The sequence below is a fragment of the Mesoplodon densirostris genome, chromosome 13, assembly GCF_025265405.1.
Source record: "Mesoplodon densirostris isolate mMesDen1 chromosome 13, mMesDen1 primary haplotype, whole genome shotgun sequence".
In the NCBI taxonomy this organism is placed as follows: domain Eukaryota; kingdom Metazoa; phylum Chordata; class Mammalia; order Artiodactyla; family Ziphiidae; genus Mesoplodon; species Mesoplodon densirostris.
The window spans coordinates 28,965,230-28,971,229 of record NC_082673.1 but is presented as its reverse complement, the minus strand read 5'-3'; positions in this window follow the sequence as shown (position 1 = coordinate 28,971,229).

The window sequence follows — 6,000 nt, the reverse complement described above, 5'->3', positions numbered from 1 at the left end:
CAAAGAGAGAATGAACTTGTCTACCCCTCCCCCACCAAATGTTTTTGGTTAAGAATTAAGATCTGAAAGGGGAGCCCAGACCTAGGGTGATGGAACCCTGTACCAGGGTCTGCAGAGTGGATCACCCATGCCAAGGCAACAGACTCCATGTAGCATCAGCTGAGGATACATATGGGAAGCAGTGGAGACAGAGGCTGATACCCAACCTCAGGTAGCCCAAATTTTACTCTCAGTGCAGTCATACCTGAGACAGGTCAGCACACACTTCCACTTCCACAAGCCCAAGACAACTCTCTCAGGAACTTATAAAATCCCAGGAACTTTACCACTGGGTAAAAGGGGTAAAAGCAAAGAGAGAGATGGGACAGTCATGACAGACTAAGTTTTAAACTGAAAGTGACTAATTTACCTTGAATTGACAAGAATGAATTTTCTACCACAGATACGAATTAGGGCTTGAGAATAAAATTAACTTCAGTTATGGAGAAATAAAAGTTATTTACAGACTTTTGCACAATAAATATTTGTAGTTACAAATCTTTACACCCATTATTTCACAATTTGTAGGGACTTCTTGGTACCAGAGCAAGATAAAAGAAATAGATCGTTAGTGTCACAGAAGGGCAATGCCAATTTTCTTTGTTCATGGTTGTAACTGCATTATTTTTGGTGATGAGAAATAAGCCTTTATATAGAACAGGATCTCTTGCTTTGCACCAATGCTGGCTAATACTCCTGATATACTTACAATGTTCCAGGGAGTTGTTCTCACCGTTTTACAAATATTAAACTCATTCTGTTCTTACATAGAATCTATGTGGTGCTTATTAGCATCAGCCCCACTTAAAAATGGGGAAACTAAGGCACAGGAAGATTAGGCAAACTGCCAAAGTCGTACATAGCCAGTCTGGTTCTGGAGTCTATAATTTAACCAGTGCCTTCTCATGCTCTTCAGAATATATCTTATATTACTTCAAATACTTTATTTCCAGTACATCAGGTTTATCTTAAGAGCTGTGACTAAGTTGGAAAAGTGTATGATTTGGACCCAGATTTAATGTGGGTTTTCCTGATGATACTAGACAAGGAACTTATTGGCCGATTTCTAAAATGGAGTTAATTGCACTCATCTGCATGCACAGATGTTTATGGAGAGGAGTCCATTAGTATCTGGATTTCACTTTAAAAGTGAATAGCTTTAGATGTCCTGGCTATGGAGTGGAGAGCCCCACAGATCTTTAAGGACTGGCTTGTAAACATGTAATCAGAGGATCTGATGCTGCCTGAGAATCCAGAGCAGGTTTTAAATAGCTCACAGAGTGCTAAGCTGGTGTTTCCATGTCCAAGTTATCAAAAATAGTTTCCTAGTTGGTGTGAGTAACCTTTCCTGGCCACAGACACTGAGCCATAAAGACTATTTTGCCTTTGCCTGTCTCCAGAGGCAAGAGCAAACTCCTGACGTTTTCAAATATGAGCTATAATTTAAAGATCTAAATAATCTCAAACACAGTGCTAGCACACAGCCCTGTGAGGCCCTTGGGTTTCCCTGAATTTAAAGGAATCACTCTTTCCAGCAAATACCTCCAAGATAAGGAACAGGGCCTCAGTAGCCAATGTCCTGCTTTCATCAGAATATTCAACCAGAAACAGAAGCAGTCACAGAGGCCTGAGGATTCTTCTATAGACAAATCGAGAATCTCTGATATTGTTGATTAACTTGTTTTACCTGACTTGGCTAAAACTTACTGGAAGAAGCCTTAATACAAGTCTGATGGCTTTGCTAACTTTTTTCATTAGTCCTGGAAGACAGTTCCATCCAACATTTCCAAATCCATTTTATGAACTTTTCCCTTGAGAGCCGTTCTGACTAACAACTATATGTGAAGCCAGCAGGGAACAAGAAAAACTATTGTTATAGTTGAGATATTTTCTAGGTTGGTAATCATGTGGACATGTTGTGAAGTATGAAAACTAAACAAAAACAAACAAAAAAACAAACTAAAAAACCTGAGAAGATAAACATTCAAAGTACTCCAGGAGTGGAATTTTGTCATTATTCTCCACTTAAAAAAAATCTGCTACTTTGGTCTAGAAAAAAATAGTTTCAGTGTTCTTTTCGGTAAAGAGATTTCTAAATTCCCATCTGGTAGAACTTGTTACAGTCACATGAAATACTGGGTCATAATCTTTTAATACCCTTTTTTAAAAAAATTATTTTTTACTGAAGTATAATTGACTTACAATGTTGTGTTAGTTTCAGGTATACAACAAAGTGATTCATATATATATATATATATATATATATATATATATATATTCTTTTTCAGATTATTTTCCCATATAGGCTATAACAAGATATTGAGAATAGTTCCCTGTGCTATACAGTATTTCCTTGTTGGTTATCCATTTTATATATAGTACTGCATATATGTTATTTTTAATACCCTTTCCCCCCCCAGTTTTCCAGTGAGTATTTATTATTAGGTAAGCCATGATTCAGGATCCCGGGTCGGGATCACCACGTACCCGGGTCCTCCTTTGCCACCCGGGGAGAAGGACGGAGGAGAGAGGAGGTGGGTGGAGCCAATTTAGATCTTCTCAGGATGTATCGGCCCAGACTGACACCCAAGATATGGGGCTGAGGGACTTGTACACATGGTATCATTTGTACCCTGAGATATGGCTCCCTTTAGGTTTCATTGCCTTCTCACAGGGGTGCAGGTCCAAGGAGTTCTGCCTGCAGTTCTAGGTCTGGTTCTGGTTGGGGAAGGGGCTGTCAAAGGGGCAGTGTGGTGGTTCTTGATTTTGGCCTTGATGTCTTCAGCCATAGTGTTGACTCCTAGATATGCCCCCAAAACAGCTGGAAGCTCAATGTCTGATACCATTGTTAATCAACAAACGATTTGGTTTAATTTTCTAGGTGAGTTAGCTGCGATTTGACGTCGTTTATTTTGCTGATTCATAATTATAAGTCAACATTTATTCAGAGAACAGAATAAATAGCATTTCATTTTCCTTATTTATAAAATGAGTAGATATTTCTTGAAACTTTGCATTACTCTTTTTAATGTGGATAACTCATTAGGCCTGTTGTTTTTAACTGATTTATTCTTGAATCATGTACAAAAAACTTTTAAACTATGCATTCGGGGCACTCTTCATGTACTTTAATAAACTTCGGCTGTCAGAACTTTTCTTGCACATGAATAATGCTTACCATGGGTCCATTTCAACTTAGTGGAACCCTTTCATGTTCACAACCACCACTGTTTCTGCCTCTGTTTTTCAGTTTTCATTTCTTAAGTGAGGAATCTGACTGGCCCAGCTCATCTTTTTTTTTTTTTTTTTTTTTTTTTTTTTTGCGGTATGCGGGCCTCTCACTGTTGCGGCCTCTCCCGTTGCGGAGCACAGGCTCCGGACGCGCAGGCTCAGCAGCCATGGCTCATGGGCCCAGCCGCTCCGCTACACGTGGGATCTCCCCGGACCGGGGCATGAACCCGTGTCCCCTGCATCGGCAAGCCGACTCTCAACCACTGCGCCACCAGGGAAGCCCCCAGCCCATCTTTTTGATCAGGTCTTAGAGAGCAACACAGGCCACTAAACCTTGTATGTGTTGGGTACAATTGGGCCAACTGCTCGCCCCTGGTAGACACAGATGCTGGGGGAAAGTTGAGTTCTCACGGAAAGAGGTATGCAACGCAGAGCAATATTGGCGTTTTCGGTATATACAAAGTAGGAGACTAAAGGTTAACCTAGTTCCTAGAATATTTAGTTCTTTTGAAATAAAATCCTTGCAATTTATTATGGAGCACTTGATTTATTTCATAATAAGGATCTTAGGACAAAGAAATAAAATCAACTCTTGAAAACTATTGCTTACACTGTTGGTTGGCTCACTCAACAGTTCTCTCTACCACTTAAACTGGAGAATTTCCCTGAATTTTCTTGATCTTCTGGCAAAGGAAACATGTGAGGCAGCACTGCTGGTCTTGTCTTCCTCTTGCCCTGAGCTCTAGCAACCATCTTGTGACCATTAGGGACCTTGGCAGGGGTAAGTCACTCAACTGATGTCTACCTCAGTCTTCCTCTGATGTGAGAAAAAAAGATGACTATATTTTAAAAAGCTACTCTGATTTCCTGTAACTTGATTTGCAGGTAGTCCTAACTGATACAATAAAATCTGGTTATACCATATTTTATTGGTATAACCATAAAATGACCAATAAAATATGGTCATGCCAAAGACTTAGAGGACTGATGATGATATTGAAGCCAAAGTGGACATCGTCCCATTTTTTCAATGCAATGTAAAATTTCAAGACCAATTTCAAAATTGAAAAGTGCATTTACTAGTTTGACATTTCTCCTTTTCAGTTATCATTTTTGTCTTCATAAGTCTAATTGTTTATATCACCTCATATGAACTGGGCAAATTATATTGTCTTACAAACAATGGTTTTTACAGATTGGCCATTTCTCTCAAAGCATTATTATAAATCAATATAAAAACTTCTACTTTGGAAGACCTCCTAAGATTTAAATATAAAATGTAATTAATAGCAAAGGATAAATTAGATCTCTTTCCTTTCTCCCTTCCTTTCTTCTTTATCTCTCTTTGTTTCCAACTCATTCCTTCCTCTCTTAATGTTTTTCTTTATTTAATCTTTCCACTCTCCTTTAAAAAAAAAATCTTTCCTATAGTTGGTACTTTTCTTTTATCAGAGTAATGTGATATACTTCTCATAAAGAATATAGACATTTTTCTAAGTATTTATGCACCTTTGTGGTAGACATTTTTTCCTTATGAATATTGTGGGGATTTTGCCAGCATGTTATACAACATGTTATACAACAAAACCAGTAATGGAAACGTTATTCAGATTTTCAGTTTCAAATAGTTTTCCCTGAGGTTTTTTTTTTCTGTAAAAATATAATCCATGTTTGAAGTACATGCCATTATGTCACAGAGGATTTTTGATCCAAGACAAAATATGAAATCACAAATAATAATCACATTTGAGGGGCTTCCCTGGTGGCGCAGTGGTTGAGAATCTGCCTGCTAATGCAGGGGACACGGGTTCGAGCCCTGGTCTGGGAAGATCCCACATGCCGCGGAGCAAGTAGGCCCGTGAGCCACAACTACTGAGCCTGCGTGTCTGGAGCCTGTGCTCCGCAACAAGGGAGGTCGCGATAGTGAGAGGCCCGCGCACCGCAATGAAGAGTGGCCCCCGCTTGCCACAACTAGAGAAAGCCCTCGCACAGAAATGAAGACCCAACACAGCTAAAAAGAAATAAATAAATAAGCCAAGCATTTGAAGCCCTTTAAAAAATAATAATAATAATCACATTTGATTATTTACCAATATTTTTCCACTCACATATATAAAAACACTGTGCATGTTAATGTTATATCTTCTTGCTAAATATAGCTCCATCAGTGTCTGAGAAATAAGATAGGATTAAATAATATAATTTGGTATCTTATAAATATTTTTAACTGAACAGGATCAGAAAAAATAAAAGCTTAATGTTGAGTAAGACATATTGAAAGCAAGCTTAACCATTTCCTTGCACAAAAAGGGACACTTAGTATATAAATGAGAGAAAAAAAACAGAACATATTTTCCAGAAGTTAAAATAATCTATTGAAACACTGTTTCTCTGTTTGTATTAGTCTGAAAATCTGAACAGATAGTATTTAACCAGAATCCAAAGTTCGGGGGCAAGATTGTTGAAAGATCTCTAAGTTTAAAATCGCTGTTTGTTGAAGTAAACCTTTGTTCCCAGTCTGTAAATTATTAAAATAAGTAAATAATGAGTTCCCAGGCCTCCTCATTAGGCCTTCTTGTAGGCACAGCGAGCTGTTTCCTGATGCACCTCACTCTCTGGCAGTTCATTTCCAGTGATGGTACCAGCACTTTCAGATGTTCAGAGGCTATGCCGGGGATCCCATGACTGCACGCACGTATCCTCAAGCAAATTACAGGCCAACTGTTCCTG